Raw genomic sequence first — 18,496 nt, 5'->3', positions numbered from 1 at the left:
TTTGTCAGAGAGAGAGAAGCAGGGGGAGTGGCAGGCACAACAGGCAGAGGGAGAAACGGGTTCCTCATTGAGCAAGGAGCCTGATGTGGGACTCGATCCCAGGACTCTGGGATCATGACCTGAGCCAAAGGCAGTTGCTTAACCAACTGAGCCGCCCAGGGGCCCCCTTCTACATTGTTTTTGTTTCACTTAAAGAGTTATTAGAATCTTGGTTGATTTTTAAATGTCATTATTTGTCTAGAATGATTCTAAACTAGAACTTTCCTTATGATTAACATAAGCATCCCAAATCTGGGAAATTGTTTACTCTGGTTTCAATGCACATTCCCCAAATAGTTTTATTAGGCAATCTCTTTTAAGAGAAAAACAAAAAATAGAAATTCATCCAAATAATAGAAAGACCATAAAAAGATCCACATACCTTATATTTTACCTTATTTAACATTTGTTTAACAAATTTTGAGGAGCTTAAGGCTTTTCTGTGTGATATTTTCAGTGATTCTGGTAAAAGACTTCTGAGGTACTGTGGGCAGAAGAATTGTCACACCCATTTCACAATTACATGAGGAAATGAAGGTGAAGGTATTGATAATATATAGAATCAAAGAAAAAATATAAATAACCAGGTCTTATTTAGCCTTCTTAGCTAGTCATGACTTCATAATGTCTTTCTCTAGGGCTAGGGATTGTTAATGCAGTTCCTTTGGGGACAAGGTTCTACATAGAAACTTTGCCTTTTATTTCTTTCTCTCTTTTCTGAAACAACAAACCAACCCAACTTTAATGGGAACTGAAGGAAAAAAAGAGAACATTTCAAACTAACATTTCCTGCCATTATTTTATTTAATGGCAACATACTTCATTTCTTTTGTTACAGGCAGACACAATTTACACATTCAAGATCCAAATCGAAGCCCCAGTAAAAAGGACATATTCTATTTATATTTTATAAGAACTGGGCTTATGGCGAGATGAAATGAAAAGAGCTATAGTGTTTAAAACAAACAGACAAATGCAAACAAATAACAACAACAAAAACATGCAAGAATATTCTCACTCCTCCATGGAGGAAAAGGTGAGCTAATAACAATGAAATTAGAAAGATGTCATTGTGAAGGTATGCTGGCTCAGAGATTTGATCCTGAAAGTATTTGCAGGTTGGAAGGAAAATTACCAGTCCTGGATTAGTGTAAAAATTAAAAAACTTTCTAGTAATATTACCTATTCTACTAGTTAAGAGAAATACATCTGCCTCAGCAAGGATGAGAATTATCCCTTGAACAGCAACCAAGTAATTATTACCTTCTGTGAAATCAGCTTTCCTCATTGCAACCACAAAACCCTAAATTAAAAAGTTGGAAGAGACAGTTTGGCTTTATAGTCTCCAAAGGGATACAGCTATATACAACAACATTTCCCATTAACAATAACAACAAAAGTAACCAGATACAGGAGAAAATCTTAGATCAGAAATACTTAGAATGTGGTAACAAAGGCATATTATGAAACAAAACTAGAAATTAATTGCTTCAACAATTAGGTGTTTATTTATTTTATTCTTTTTTAGAGAGAGCGAGAGAGCGCATGAGAGGGGTGGGGGAAGGGCAGAGGGAGAGGGAGAGAGAGAATCTTAAGCACGCTCCATGCTCAGCGTGGAGCCAGACCCGGGGCTCCATCTCATGACCCTGAGATCGTGATCTGAGCTGAAATCAAGAGGGAGATGCTTATCTGACCCAGCCATCCAGGCATCCCAATTAGGTATTTAATAGTATAAAAAGCAAACAACTTTTCTGTATCACTTTGTTAGGGTTGCCAAAACAAAATGCTACACACTTGATGCTTAAACAACAGAAATTTATTTGATCACAGCTCTGGAGGCTGGAAGTCCAAGCTTTGGGGGCTGGTAGGATTGGATTCTTCTCAAGGATCTCTCCTTGGCTTACAGATGGCCACATTCTTGCTGCTTCTTCACATGGTCATTCATTTGTGGTGTCTCATCCTCTTCTTCTTTTTAAGATTTTATTTTTAAGTAATCTTTGTACCCAAGGTGGGGGCTCTAATTGACAATCCCAAGATCAAGAGCTGCATGCTGTACTGACTGAGCCAGCCAGGTGCCCTTTTTCTTCTCACGAGGACACTAGTCATAGTGGATTAGGGCCACACCCTAGTGGCCTCATTTTAACTTAAGGACCTTATGTCCAAATATGGTTATATCTGAAGTACTAGATAATATAATCATGGGACTTTATAAATTTGGGGGGGGGGACACAATTCAGGCCATAACACATTCCTCCTAACCCAAAGACAAGAAAGACTGCTTTCATAATAAATCATTTGACACTAAATCATTTTTACCCCAACTCCCAATTACTAACTTTCTTGATTTCAAAGAAATGCAGAAATCCGGTTTTAAAAACTTTGTAATCTTGCTAAGAGCATTAAAAAAAAAAAAGCAGGTGCTATAGGAAAGAAAACAGCAACTGCTGTAGAATGGAGATGTTCTTTGCTGATTGTGGGCTTTTTTTTTTTTTTTTTTTTTTTTACAAAAAAGAGAATGCTCTTGTGATGTAAAGAACAGCCTATGGAAATGTTCAGAAAGAATGCCTCCTCAGCACGCACTACACGCCTCCATATTGCACAGCAGGCAAGCCCTTTGGAGTACTGACTGACCTCAGGGGAGGATTTCCATGAGGTCTAATTCAGTGTTACTCTCTCTCTTCCAAGGTGCATAGACAGGACTTATCCAGTTACAGTGACTGGTTCAGAAGTGAACACATCAACTAATTTGGTCCAAGTAGAATTCCAAGTGCGGAATTTTTGACCACTGGGAAAAGGGAAGCTCTCTTTCTATTTGGACAATGTACTGTGTGGCAGTGATGCCTAAACTGCAAGCAGCCATTAGGCAACCATGGGGCAAGTAAGCTTAAGAATGAAGCTTTTTCTGGAAGAAAAAAAGAGCTGATGGAATTGTAAAGAAACTAAATTGGACTTGATCAGACTGTACCCAAAGCCCCTCATCTCTGGACTCCTAAATTATGTAAGCTAATAAAGTTGTTTTACTTTTTAAGAGAACTTAAGATGTACCTTCTATTATTTACAACCCAAACCAATCTTTACTAATATACCTTGTAATTTCCAACTAACAACCCAAGTATTATTTGTTTGCCTTTAAAAAAGTATTGTTGTAATCCAAGAAAAACTATAATTTAAGAAAATAAAACTTGGCCAGATAATTGTGGCTATATAGACAATTAAGGATTCTAGGCCTGAAAGTTCAAAATTAACAGTAAACACCATTTGGAAAAATGATTTCATTACTTTTCCCCCTATATTTTTTTCATTTTTGCTAATATCCAACTCCAAGAAGCATGATGATGAATATTAGTAAGGTCGTAACTATAAAATATTTTGATTTCTTATTTACAGAGTAATATAAAGTATATCATTAGATATAAAAGCAAATATTGTGTCAGATGAGATTAACCATTGGATTGAAATCATCTATTCAACTTTTGCCCATTTGTCACACTGAAAAGTGGTTGTGAAATAAGGTTAATGAGGTAGAAACATACAGTCTGATAATCAAATCTAGAAACAAAAGATACATGTAGTAGTTCCCACTCCAGGAAAATTAAAAATTCAATCATTTCCTCTAGGATCAAGATTGGCTGCTGGCCATTACTAGCAAAAGAAAGATTTTTGAAAGAGGCAGGAAATGAATTCTATGACACGTAAAAATAAAGACATTCTGTTTTTTTTTTTTAATGACAGTAGTGATTCTTGGATTCATAATTGAAAACCATAAAGAAACTCTGAAAAAGTGAGATTCAAGATATAATGATAAATGACCTCAGGAGTTGGGACGGTATTTCCCGTATTCTCATTTAATAAATTACTATTTCTTTCTTGAGTGAAGACCTTTGCAGTGAAGATCTTTATGGAGATGGTCCTTATCAAGATATAGACAACTTTCTAGTGTAAATCATATGACTTCATACTTTCTTAGCTTAATTCTGTCTGATTTCTCTTTTTAGGATATTTCTCAATTTCATACTTAGAAAGGTATTTGGAAAGTATTCATAACTCTCACATTGTCTACTTACAGGGAACCCTACGCATATATTTAAAAAAAATGATACATCAGTTTTACTGGTTCCCCAAAATATAGGTGAATGCAAGGCATCAGGCAGTGCCTAATGTCCTGCTGTGATTTAAAGAAGCCTAAACAGGGAAGAATGAAGCAGTGTGCTCTGACAGGTCACAGAGCACATCTTAGATGAGTTGAGAGCAGTCAATTCTCAGATGGTCTGATTAGGCACTCTTCAAAAATTGTTTACATGTATTTACAGAATTTGGATTCTTGAAAATTTATCGCATCAATTTCAAAAAACAGTTAAATGTTTTCCCACCAGCTTTACTGGGATATAGTGGACATATAACACTATGGAAGTTCAAGGTGTACCCCATAATGATTTGATTTAGATGTAGATATTGCAAAATAATTACCAAAGAGAGGTTAGTTAACACATCCATCAATCTACATAGTGACAATTTGTGTGTATGTGTGGTGAGAACTTTTAAGACTTGCTCTATTAGCAACTTTCAAATATACAGTATAGTTAAATATTTTTGTAAGTACAACAGATTGATACCACTTAAGAGATGGGAAAAATGGTGGGCTTGATTTAAGGCACTCTACTTTCTTTATTAGTGAGAATAATTAATAACTCCTCTATAATACCTATGTCCTTTTAATGCTGTTCCTAACTAGATTTCTATAGTTTCCCTGGAAGATACCCAGATGAAGTTTGCCTATCCTCTGGGAGGCAAAGCTCAGCTTTCACTAAACTTCGCATGCAGGAATGAAAACACTTCATATTATGTTCTTCAGGTGTTGCTTCCATACATTTTTAGCAACATGCTTCTGAAAGGCAATACTTCTCCATTTACAACACTCTCAACAGATGGGGCAGTAATATTCAATTGTTTGTACTTGGCAGAACATTCATAGGCAAAAACACAGCAAATCACTGTCTAAAAAGACATTTCCTAGTGACTCAGGGTTCTGTGACCCTAAGGAGATCAGCACATAGATCAGTATTAGTGCAGTCCCTTCATCTTAAATGTTAGTGGCTAGATTGAAGATTGCATCAGGGTATTTTATGAAAGTATAATGATCTAGAATTGTCAGTTCCACTCCACTGGCTCATTTATTCAAGAAATACTCACTGAACAGCTGGTATAGACCAGGACCTAGGCCTCCAAGAATGAACAAAACAGACATAGCCCCAGCCCTCCCCCACCTCCTACCCAGTGAGAGAGACTGGGAACAAAATGAGCACTTAGACGCTCTGTGAGGAGTGCCACAAGGGGTGCCAGATGCCTGTGGGAGGGACATCCGTGTTTTAAATCTAGGTCACTATTCAAATCCGAGCCTCAGGGATCAAGTCGGGGCTGAATTTATAGACTCGGGTGTCACCAGCATATACAGTGTGTAAAAAATAAAACCATGACAGAGGAGGAGATGACCCATGGAAGGGCCAGTGTCCAAGGACAGAATCCTGGGTCACACCAGACTTTACCAGACAGACTCCTTTCCAAGGGTTTTTCAGATCGTAATGCTGACCTCACCCTAAGTAAAGATGGGAACAATTTCAATGGCACTAAATATATCTCTAAAATGTTTTCTATAGACTGTGGCATCAAGTGGACCTGTGAATAAGAGAGTGCCCTCTGATCTCTGTTTGAATGCTTCTCAACTTCAGCTTTCTAATTTGTTCCTTGTATTTCTTCGAGATTGCCATTGTTTTCTACCTCAAATGATGGAGCTTGATATGTCCTCTGATGATGAGAAGTAGGCTCTGGTGATTAAAAATAGTTTCAAAGCTCACAGTGAGGTCTCAATTATGTAACTTCCATTGTATTAGATGGTTGCTTCCTGGAGAAATCAAAGGATAAATTATTCCTTAGGTCCAAAAGATCCTAGCTGGAACTCAAAGCTCATGAGAGATGAGGATAGTGAATCTGTATATAACAAAACTCTGTTCACAGTTCTGTGTAACAGGTCTCTTGAGGATTTAGGGGAGTTTTGTTCTGTGTACTTTTGTCAAGTGACTTAGCTGTGGTTGTGCTGTGAGACTATTTCCAGGGCACTGCAGCAAGTAGGAAGGCAAGACTGATGTCTTTACCTGATCAAATCTTTAAGGAAGGCTAGCCTCCTTAAAGTATGTCTGCATTTGATCTGATAACAGACCAACAATTTCACTTTACCTTAGGCAGCAAAGACAAGAAAGGAAAGTATAATTTCTCACATTCTCTTTGATAGATTTTCTTCTCTTTCTGTTAAAAGAAGATTATCTTTTTCAGAAAAAACCCAAATTTCTATTATAAATACTCTACAGTGGTCTGACCCATGGAATGAGACTCATCTTGAAGTAGGAGTTACCCTAAGGACGACTTGCTATCGAGTTCATTCAAAGCAGTTAAGCCTCAGGGAAAGCGGGGCTCCCCTCCCTTTCCTTTAGTCTAAATTTAACATTTATTTTAGCCTTCAAATGACTTTAGGTTAAAACGTTTTCTTGCCGTTAGCAAGTGTGTTAACTTTGGTAATCATACATCCAAGATATCAATTAGCGTTCTATTTGGCATCTGAAAATCTAAATTATGGAATCACACCTTTCCTTTTCGTAGCCACACTGATAACGATAATTAGAAAGCTGGTATCAGTGGCATAGCTCAACCCTCAAGATGAATTAAATGCTTTGCTATTATAAAATTTCGAAACCTAAAACAGGAACAAAGTGGGGGTTATTAGAATGTTATCTTGCCTCTACCCCCAATCCTAGGGAATTATGTATGCCTTTTATTTTCATCATTGTTACCAGGCCAGCTGCACGCAGCTCAAGTATAGAGAGGTGCTAACTGTTCACAGAGCTGGGGTATTCTGGAAAGAGGTAGTCTTTCTATTGTGCATTGCAGCTGCAGGTGGAACACAGGGCAATTTCCTGTGGCACATGGATCAGGGGCTACCGATGTGCTGTTGAGCCAGCTTCACCTCCTTCAGTCCAGTTACACACACCCTGCTGCCAGACTCAATCTCCTGCTCTGCCATTCCCCTTCCCAAAACCCACCGTGCCTCGTCCAACGCGATGACTCCAGTCCATGTCAGGCACCCAGGGCGCTCCGCTCTCCAATGCCTTCTAGCCCACTGCTCTGTTTCACACACTATGAGGCTCTGGTGAAACACAGGAATGGCCTCCCACCTCCCTCACCCCCAGCTTTTCCTCACAGGACTCCCTGTATTCGGAAGCTGGGTCCTCCTGCCCTCCCAGCCCTGATTCCCACACTTTAAAGTCCAGGCTTACAAACAATGCTACTTTCTTTACGATGACTTCCTGATCCCTGATGGCATCTTCTGAATTGTCACGGTATTTTATCTGAAAGTCTCCAATTTTTGCCATTTTCTCTCCTGTCTTATGGTAGTTATTGGATATGTTTAATCTCTCCTAAAAAGAACAAAGTCCAGGTGGGCAGAAATGATCTTTTGCCCTAGAAGTATAATTCTTAAAAATTTTGGATGGGACTCAGAGCTGTGTTTTTTCCTAACAATGTTCATATTTCAGTAAGGTTTATTCTCATTTCTGCTGATGACTGTGAATAATTACGTTTTGCTTGATGTTGATAGTATAGACCTGATTTGAGGCAGTCGAAAGTATGCGACTTAGTGAAAGGGGAGGGCTTTTCCAAGAAGGGTTGTACGGAGAAGGCATTTGTTTTAGGCATTAAAATATTTAACCATTTTGGGTTGAAAGCATCATGGAATAATTTTTAAGTTGATATTTTAATTTTATTTTCAAAATGTTCCATTGTGGTTTTCAATACTTTTATTGTCTGTCTTAAACTCTATTACATGTCATCTAAATTAGCAATCATGTTCCTCATTAAATAAATGCACTTTGGTGGTGGTAGAAGAACTAGATTCAATTTAACAAAATGCACGGAGTACTGACTGTGTAAGATGATCATAGGGAATTATATAATGAAAGCAGTCTATTTGCTCGAGTAGCTCAAAATTTAACAGCCCGAGTTTTAAGGCACAGTCACAAAAAAAGCAGTTGGAGAACATTTTGTTGGGATTTATATGCATATATAGAGTCAGAATAAAGACATCAGTTTTATTTAAATATTCACTTATTATACCACTATGGGAGTAGAATTTTTTATTTTAACGTTTTCTCAACCCCACTGCAAAACATATAATTGGAGCAGTATATAGCTTGGACAATACAAAATCATTACAATCTGAGTTTCTCCAAGGTCTCTCCAGCCTTAGGAATATTTGACTGTTCTCAGAGGGTCAATGAAGTTATCAAGAACCCAGGAACAAGTAGCCCTTCATAGCACATTTCTGTAGCTTGACTGGTTGTGCCATGTCATTTTTACTGAAAGCGAACAGTAAAATTTGAAAAAGCCAGCAGTCTGAACCTGTTTCAATGTATGACAGAACACTTTTACTTTATCCACTCAATAATGGAACTTTTTTGATGATTATTTATTCATGTTTTGATTATTTGGTTTTTGATGGTGGTTGTTGACTGGCTTCTATCCTCTGAACACTCCAGGGCTCTATGGAGCTCTTAGAATCAAATAACTTTGGAGATAGGAGGGACTTGGTGATCTGTCCCATTCCCTAGGGAAGAATCTGAGACCTCAAGTGGCTAATTGCCCAATGTCATTCAGTAATTTAGTAATTTACGGTGACTAGAACCTAGATTTTCACATTTCTCGCTTAGTGATTGATTAGTCTACTATGAAAAGCAGTTAGGAAGAATTCCAGTTGTCATCAACCTTGTGAGGTCTATGGCGAATTAAACATGATTTTTAATGAAGGATTGGCCTTTGATTAATTGCACATGTGCTGCTCAGCTTCAACACGTTTCTTCCCAACATAAATGTTTCTTTGAAGGATTCTCTTTGTAGTTGTCTCTAAAACTAATTTTCCCTTCGGTGCTCTTTATCCCATGTTCAGTGGTTCTTTTACCTTTATCTCTGATGTGAAACCATCTCCAATGTACTTTTCTCCCCTAAAATATTAACTATATCTCAGCCCCTAAGTATCTTTTATCTAGAATGGCTGTGATATCTTCAAAGAATTCCTGCAGATTAGTTATGCAAGCCTGAATCCATCATGCCTAGTATTCATCAAGTGATGCTTTAGCACCCTGCATGACATGATTGTTTGACCAACCCCCTGGGGTCTTCCTCATTTCAATTAGCACTTGCATGAAGGATGGAGAGAGAAGAAATCTTCACTCTGGGTGCGTCTGGTGGCAAGTGTCTGTATTGCCTTCAGATCTATGAAGAAGTCTTACTTCTGTCTTTAGGTTTAAGATCTGCAATTATATGCTTCCCAAAACTTAGCTTTTCTCAGAGAACACACTGATATCTCTAGTATTTCTATATCACACAGTTGCAGTTGCTTATCTTTTTCTTTGGCTTTAGAATAAAAATGAAGATAATAGGTATTGTACAAGTTGGGAGAAACGATTGTGCTACTCTGATATTGGATAAGAAAAAAAGGGAGAGTGGCTTTATCTCTAATGTGAGAAGGTAATTGTGTTTATACTGATTGTTACTCTTTCGCCTGTGAATTCTTTGAACTCTATTTAATTTCTGGAAGGGAGGCATTTGCTTGTAAGATATTTTATATTTCATTATGAAATAATAAGAGAGCTAAAGCAAGCTTGATTAAATTATAGCTATCCAAAGACAGAGAATTTTTAGTTCCAAATTTAGTGTTGTACAATAGGGCTTGTCGATTCACAGCAATAAAAGTGGCTGGAGCAGACCCATGAGCATATTAACTGCCTCCTGGATGCATTCTTTGCAATAAATTTAAAATTCATTTTATCATTTTATAATAAAAGAAAAACTTTCACCAAGTAGTAATGCTCTTTTATGGTAACATGGAAAAGAATGAGAAGGTATGTAAAATAGAAATATAAAGAAATCCCTTTAGCCTCTTTCTGTGACAAAATAGCATTACAGAATTAATTTATTCCTCTTTAAATGTAGTTCCAAAGAGGAAAAGCAAAGAATATTTACCATATGCCTGATGCATCAAGAGATTTTTTTTACTCTCATCAAATTAACCTGTTCTTAGGAAGCTTAGATACTTAAATTGGATTATAAAAATATGATCCCTCATGTTTTCCTTTGCAGTTTCCAAATGTGTCATTTTTGTGTTTAAATTAGAGGCACATTTTATACTTGGTTTGTAAAAGGTAACCAGCATCATTGATAAACACTTTCAGTGTTGACTGCATACTAAATAATGAAGTTGATTAAAAGGTTCTTGAGTTGTCTACAAACAACTGATAGGATACAGATGAAAAAGGAAATTGATATTGTCTTTGGAACTACGTTTATTTAAAACATATTTCTGAACCCTATATAAGAGGAACCATGCTAGGCCACTTAGGTAAGGGGACAGAGCTTCGTGGTCTGCAGCAACCCCTGTCATTTATAAACTCACATCTAATGAAATAAGGCAGGTTATTTCTCTTCTGCTCAAAATCAGCCAGTCTCCCATGTCACTCTGATGAGAAGTCAAATCTTTATGGTGTCCTAGTGACCTCTAAGACTTTAACAGAATAGGCCGCTCCCACTCAAATCCCATTCTTTCCACTGCTCTGACGTGCTTTTCCAACACAAGCTTTCTCAATGTTACTCCAGAAAGCCTGCCTCAGGGCTTTTGCACATCTGCCTAAAGGCTTTCTCAGATATTCACAATGACAGACAGCTCCTTCACTTACTTCACTCTAATCCTGAGTCAAAATCTCCTCAGTGAGGCTGTCTTTGACCACCATCTCTAAAATCAAAACCCATCCCAATACCTCATATATTCCTCCATACTGATCTTCCTTAGCATTTACTATGACCCAGCGTATTATATATTATACTTATTTATTTATTACATTGCCCATTTTCTTTTTTTTTTTTTTAAAGATTTTATTTATTTATTTGACAGAGGAGACAGCCAGCTAGAGAGGGAACACAAGCAGGGGGAGTGGGAGAGGAAGAAGCAGACTCCCAGTGGAAGAGCCCGACGTGGGGCTCGATCCCAGAACGCTGGGATCACGCCCTGAGCTGAAGGCAGATGCTTAATGACTGCACCACCCAGGCGCACCTAGATTGCCCATTTTCAAATAGACTACAAAATCTTTTTTATCTTGGGAAATTTTGTCTTCTACATTCCCTCCAGTGTGCCTGAAAAGAAACACCGTCTGCCACACTATAGATGCTCGTAAATATCTGCTTAACTAACAAATAAATAATAAGACAAAGAGAATGTGCTCCCTGATAGCTATGACATAATAAAGCAATTGTAAATAGTATAAACAGGAAATGGATATGGTCTTTAAATTGTGGGATTCTACAGATTTGTGTTTTGGGATGGCCTTTGCAAGTGGAATTCTTTTAATCTCTGTTGTATGTTCTGTACAATGGGTTTATGTGGTTAATAAACTACCTTCTTTCTCCCATAAATACTAATGATAGAGCACTATTATTTCTTCAGATTTTTTTTTTCATTTTAAAGAGAAGCTGGGAGTATATCTATTCTTTTCTGAGAGTAATTATGAAAATACATCAATCGTTAAGAATAATTCCACTTTAAAATATGCAATGTTTGATAATAGATCTCAAATATGAAATTAATTTCTTCTTTTCTAATCAGCCTCCTCCTATTTGGAGTCTTAATAGCTGAAATAACAGGGATCCATTGTGTTTTTAATCAAATTAGCAGGCAGATTTCCTCCTTTATTGCCCTTCCATAAAAATCTATTTAGCATAAAATAAGGATGCTGTAACATTTCCAGGCAATATTTGATTATGTACAGACTTAAATGCTCCAATTCTAACCAATTTTTGGAGGGTGCATCTAATTATATCTTAACTTCTAATTCAGCAATCTGTTTTTCCAGTTGTTTCAATCTGGCATATCACTTTTTTCTCCTATCAGCAGAAAAAAAAAGATATAATAGACCTGCCGAGCATTGATCAAGCAATTTCCCTAAATGAATAACTGGTGTTCTTTATGGGCAACACTGGAAGCTGCAAACAAATATCATCATTCGTTCAACTAATTGGGGAAAAAATCACTAAGGAAGAGAGAGGATTTAAAAACTAACTTTCCATAAAAATGAGAGTCACAGATGTTGTAATAAACAGGTTGCCATCAATGAGCGTGTGTATATGTGCCTGTGTGTGTAAAAGGTGTGATAACATAGCCAGGTGAAAGTACTGAAGGGGATAGAGGTAAATAGGAGGCCCAACTGGGACAGGAAGAACACATTGATTAAGAGGTACAGTTCACTGTTTATCTGGAGAGCCTTACCTCTCTACCCTCAGTAAGTTGAGGCTTTCTGAGACAGGTACACAACCAGAGTTCATTATTGCCAAGGAGCAAAGCAGCTAGGTGCAGTGGAGTGGGGAGGGGGAGTCTGCTTAAATTATTGCCCTCTGTCATATGGCCCCTTCCTAGTTTCTAATAAGGCAGTGTGAGTCCCACTTATCTCCTTTGTTTGAAAAGACACATGACTTCGCTATCCTGTCTAAAATTTCAATCCACCCACCAGATTCCTATCTTTATATTTTAAAATAATCTTGTTGAACAGATAAGGGTAGCACAACAGTTGTGAATGGCCCTATGCTCAGCACTGACCTATATAAGGATATGGTAGGCCTGAAGGTTGGAGTTGAGGCATGGAGAAAGGGTGTTAAAAAGCAAGAAGAGTGATAGGAAGACCAGGAGGGAGAGAAAGGAAGGGGGGGGAGGGAGAGGAGAGAAGGAGGGAAGGAAGGAAGCAAGGGAGGGAGGAAGGAAAGAAAGAACTGTATGACTTACCTGCTTTGAAGAAAGTATCTCCTTGTCTAACCATCAATTTCTATCTTATCGGGGCCCTCATCATCCTTACTCTCTGGCCATACTGACCTGCGCTTACAGTTTTCTAAGCACACTGAACCAGTTCCTGTTTCATCGTCTCTCCTCAGTTTCTGCTCTCTGTCTGGAATGCCACATTCTAGGAAACATTCTAAGCCTCCAGACCATTCTGACCACTCTGTGCTTGATGCCTACACCACCCACTCTCCACTGTTCCTATCTTACTGATTGGAATCAGCTTGTCAAGTAGGAGTTTGTATGTGTACTTTCCTTCTTTGGACACAAAGCCACTCAAGGAAAGGAGCTATACTTTTATGTTCCTGTTTTTCCAGTAGCTCACACAATGCCTGGCCAATACTGTACATTCAGTGAAGGCTAATAATTAATTCAATAGAATTAATGCCTGTGAAGAAATCTCTCCACTTCCCTCAATTGTTCTGCTATTGTAGAGGTGAAATAACAGCAGAGGCAGTATTTGTGAGCACTTCTGTGTTCCTCAGCACTGAGGAACTTCTGTATGTCATTTCATCTTTGGAACTAACTTAGCAGGTAAATGGCTTTCAGTACCTGCATTTTCCAGGCATGGAACTTGGAACATAGGTGCAGAGAGGTTAAGGAACTTGTCCAAGGTCATGCAATTACAAAAAATGCACAAAATCAGATCAGGAGGCAATGTAGTAGATGAGAATTCACTGGGGTTAAAATAGTCTTGGTGTCATTTCTAGCTATGACTTTGTTTATGCCATTTAGGCAAAGACCCCAAACTTCACTACATTCGATTTCCCTCTTTCTGAAATACAGGCAAAACATCTGCTTTGTGAAAGTCATAGGATTTCTAAGAGGCCATATGACTTAATAAATGTGAAAATATTCTTTAAAATAATATGTTGCTATGATTTTAAGTTTATTATGATAAAAACTTGATAATTCTATATATTCTTCCCATAGCTATGCTCTTTCTTAGGTAAAAGTAACACTGACAAGAAAATAATAACTATAATGAGAAACCCATATTAGCACAATATACAGCAATAGAGTGCTAATATGTAAGTACTACTCTCTACACATGTATATTTTAATGAGACTTTTGAGGATGCACAAACACGATAATGTATCTTGATCCTTCTAGTAGTTACTTTCTGTAACAAGACAACCTCTGATTTAGTATCAGATTCATTTGGTCATACTATGTTGATTAATGATTAACCTTTAAGCAGCTCCTAATTCAAGTCTGTTTCGATTCTGATCATTTTCCTCTCTGTTGATTGTCTGGGATTTGGTCTTTTGTTCACTTTTAGCAAATTGCAGCCTGCTTTTTCTCTCAGACTACTTTAGATGGGACACTGACATAGCCTAGCCCTTTACTGGTCATTGCTCTTATTTATAACCTGATCATGTTTCCTTTTTTCCTATTTATGGCCAGAAGGAAGATAATTTAAGTACTTCTATCACAGATTAATCTTGCCTTTAGTATCACTTGTTAATATAAGGAGGAGCTGTACAGATGAATTTAAGAACTGGAAACTTGCCTTAGGACTTAGAAAATTCTACTGGGATTGATTTTCTGTGCCATCTTCCTAGACTCAGTTTCATCTCTGAAATCACTAGTTTTTAAAAGGGTTTTATAGCTTCTTAGGCAAGTTTATGAGCAGGATACCCATGCGTATAAGCTGTTTGCTTTACCCTTGACATTAAAATATCCTTTCACAGATAAACATGTATTAGTTAGATATGTTTGGGCCAATTAATCCCTACCGAAGGGCTGGAATGTAAAGTAAAGGAGGGAAAGGGTTAGATTTGGGAGAGGTATGTCCAGCAGACAAAGGGAAGGAGGTTATATATTATAATAAAAGTCACTAACTCATAGCCAGCTAAATCTCAGAGAAGACAACCAGTAACTGGAGAGGTAGCAGTATGTCAAGGACCAGTCTACCGCTGCCAAATTCCCCAGGTTTCCAGGGTTCAGCTTGTAACACAATTCTAGAGCTCTCTCTGAAAACTCAAGAGAGTTAATTCACCATGCTTCCTGTCCCTGCCATTCTGGGTCTTATATAAAATGCAAGTCCCTGAAGAAATTCGCCCTTATCTTTCCTTTCACCTCCACACTACTCTCCTACTCTGCCTTCCTTTCTCTTGACCTAAACCTGTTTGTCCTCAGTACCCTCTGAAACCCTTTGCTTTCAAGAGCCTTAATTTCCTGGCTCTTGTTGGAGATTCCTCTTTCTCCTACAGCTCCACCAGCCTCAGAGTGCTTCCTCCTCAAAACCTCCCTACGTTTTATCCTCTACTTTTGGTAAAATCTGTTTATAAATTTGATGCTCTGGCTCTCCAGGTAGGTTACTTTCAATTTTTTTTTTCTTTTATCTCCTATTTTCCTCCTTCTTATTTGTCTCCAATAATCCTTGAATTTTTTGGTGCTTGACTTTCAGCTCTTCTCTTTAAACTAATTCTGCTCTAATTGAGGGCAATTGCAGTGTTTATATAGATAACACATCCAACATTATGACCCCTTAGTTGTTTAACCAGGTCATCTCCAATGACCTCCACCTGGATGCTCCTTCAGCCACCATCCTCCTGGTCAGTCACCTGACCTATAGCTTTACTTCTAAATCTTATACTGCAATCTTTCTCAGTTCATTGCTTCCACTGTATGTGCTACTGTATTCACTTGATCTGTGAGCCTTCTAATTGCTTTGCCATTCTCTTCTTATATTTATTCCATTCTCTTAGACATTATGTCAATAAAATTCTTACACCTTGCTCCTGGGTCAATCCAACTTTCTCTTGTTTCCTGCATTTGGACTGTTGATCACTTATAGAGAAAATCATGCAACCAAATGGCATGGTGCCAATATAAATTCACTGTTCCTACCTCAACTGGGTCCTCACCAGCTTGACAAAAAGTCCTTACCTCATCCATTCCTCAGAGTGGCTCTTTTACAACCCTCAGAACTTTCCTAAAGCCCCTATGACTTAATCTTTTCATTCAGAGCAGAAGAAATTACCTTCTACTTGAAAAAGAATATAAAATCCAGAAAACGGGAAATCCCTTAATATTCTTATTTAAACTTACCAAGTTATCTGCATGTATGTTAATCATTACCATGTTTCCTTTAGTCTTTGTGAAAGATGCATTCCTCTAGACCCCATCACTTCTGGCTTCTTTAAGAATCTGAATTAATCAACTATCCCTTTGCTTGTGTTTTTCCTCTTTACTGGACCTCCCCCACCTTAAAAATAAAATAAAGAACACAATAATATTCTCTACTTATGTCTCTACTTATGTCTATCTTATCTTTTTCCTTCTTATCAAAGTAAAAATTGCATATATTTGCCATCTCTACTTCCACACCTCCCACATAATCTTTCATCTGGTTTTTGTCTTGCTCTTTCACTGAAATTGTGCTGGCTATGATCACTAACAATTGATTCATTACTAAATCCAATGCACATTGCTTCATACATATCTTACTTGATCTTTTCTGTTGTATTGAGAATTACTCCCTCTTTTTTAAAGTAAAAAAATTTAATTGAGATATAACTGACATATAACAGTTTCAGGCTTACAACATGATGATTCAGTATATGTGTATATTGCAAAATGATCCTACAATAAATAGTTAACATTTATCACCTCACATAATAACATTTTTTTCAGTGATGAAGACTTTAAAGATCTACTATCTTATTAACTTTCAAATATACAATACAGCATTATAAACTATAGTCACCATGCTATACATTATATCACCAGGACTTATTTTACAATTGAAAATTTGTACCTTTTGATCACTTTCACCCATTTTGCCCACCTTCCAGTCCTATCTCTGGTAATCTCCAATCTGTTTTTCATATCTATGATTTCAGGGTATTTGGGGGGATGAGGGTAGGGATTAGATTTCACATGTACATGATATCATAGTGTATTTGTCTTTCTCTAACTTATTTTATCTAGCATAATTCCTCCAAGGTTCATCCATGTTATTACAAATGGTAGGATTTCCTTCCTTTTTATGGCTGAATAATGTTCCATTGTATATATATAGTATTCCATTATGTATATATACAATGTGTGCATTTTCTTCATCCATTCCTCCATCAGTGGACACTTAGGTTGCTTCCAATATCTTGGCTGTAAGTAATGCTGCAGTGAACATGGGGACACAGATGTCTTTTCAAGTTAGTATTTTTGCTTCCTTCAGGTAAATACCCAGAAGTGGAACTACTGGATCATATGACCATTCTATTTTTAATTTTTTGAGGAATCTCCATACTGTTTCCCATAGTGGCTGCACCAATTTAGATTCCCACCAACAGTGCACAAGAGTTTCCTTTTCTCCACATCCTCACCAACACTTGTTATTTCTTGTCATTTGATAATAACCATTCTAACAAGTGTGGGGTGATATCTCATTGTAGCTTTGATTCATATTTCCCTGATGATTAGTGATGTTGAATACCTTTTCATATATCTGTTGGTCATCTGTATGTCTTCCATGCAAAAAAGTCTAATCACATCCTCTGTTTATTTTTTAAATAGATTTTTTTTTTTGCTATTGTGTTGCACTACTAGGTATTTACCCATACAATACAAAAATACTAATACAAAGGGATACATGCACCCTGATGTTTACATCAACATTATCAACAATAGCCAAATTATGGAAACAGCCCAAGTATCCATCAACTGATGAATAGATATAGACGATGTACAATGGAATATTACTCAGTCATTAAAATGAATGAAATCTTGACATTTGCAATGACATGGAAAGAGCTAGAGAGTATTATACTAAGCAAAATAAGTCAGTCAAAGAAAGACACATGCCATATGATTTCACTCATACATAGAATTTAAGAAACAAAGCAAATTAACAAAGGGAAAAAGAAGAGAGAGAGAAGCAAACCAAGAAACAGACTCTTAACTATAGAGAACAAACTGATGGTTACCAGAGGGGAGGTGTGTGGGAGATGGGTTAAATAGGTGATGGGGATTCAGGAGTGTGCTTGTGATGAGCACCAGGTGTTGTATGGAAGTGTTGAATCACTATATTGTACACCTGAAACTAATATTACACTGAATGCTAACTAACTGGAATTTATTTTTTAAAAGATTTATTTATTTATTGAGAGAGAAAGATAGCTAGTGTGAGCAGAGAGGAGGGTCAGAGGGAAAGAATCCCCAGCAAACTCCATGCTGAGCATGGAGTCCAACATGTGGCTTGATCTCACATCCCTGAGATCATGACCTGAGCCAAAACCAAGCGTCTAATGCTTAATCGACTGAGCCACCCAGGCACCCCTAACTAACTAGAATTTAAATAAATACTTGGGAAAAAAAAAAAAAACCTTCTCCCAGGCTAGTACTATCCTATCTCCTTTGTCATAACATCTTGAAAGGACAGGTGAAGTTTGTTACTAACTTCCTCATCTCATTTATTCCTTGACCCTCTTCAATCTGGCTTAACTCCAACCACTACTGGAACTTCTTCCATTGAGGTCACTAATAACTCCCAAGTAGCAAATCCAGAGTTTTTTTTCTTTAATATAGTT

General features: G+C 37.4%; 1 protein-coding gene across 2 annotated transcripts in view; it reads right to left on the bottom strand.

Moving 5' to 3' along the window:
* FUT9 (fucosyltransferase 9) overlaps positions 1–18,496 on the bottom strand; it is a 192,376-nt gene that overhangs the window by 49,298 nt on the left and 124,582 nt on the right. The window lies entirely within an intron of this gene.

This window comes from Ailuropoda melanoleuca, chromosome 10 (assembly GCF_002007445.2).
Source record: "Ailuropoda melanoleuca isolate Jingjing chromosome 10, ASM200744v2, whole genome shotgun sequence".
Lineage (NCBI taxonomy): Eukaryota > Metazoa > Chordata > Mammalia > Carnivora > Ursidae > Ailuropoda > Ailuropoda melanoleuca.
The sequence above is the reverse complement of the archived record's forward strand: the minus strand, read 5'-3'. Positions and strand labels throughout refer to the sequence as shown.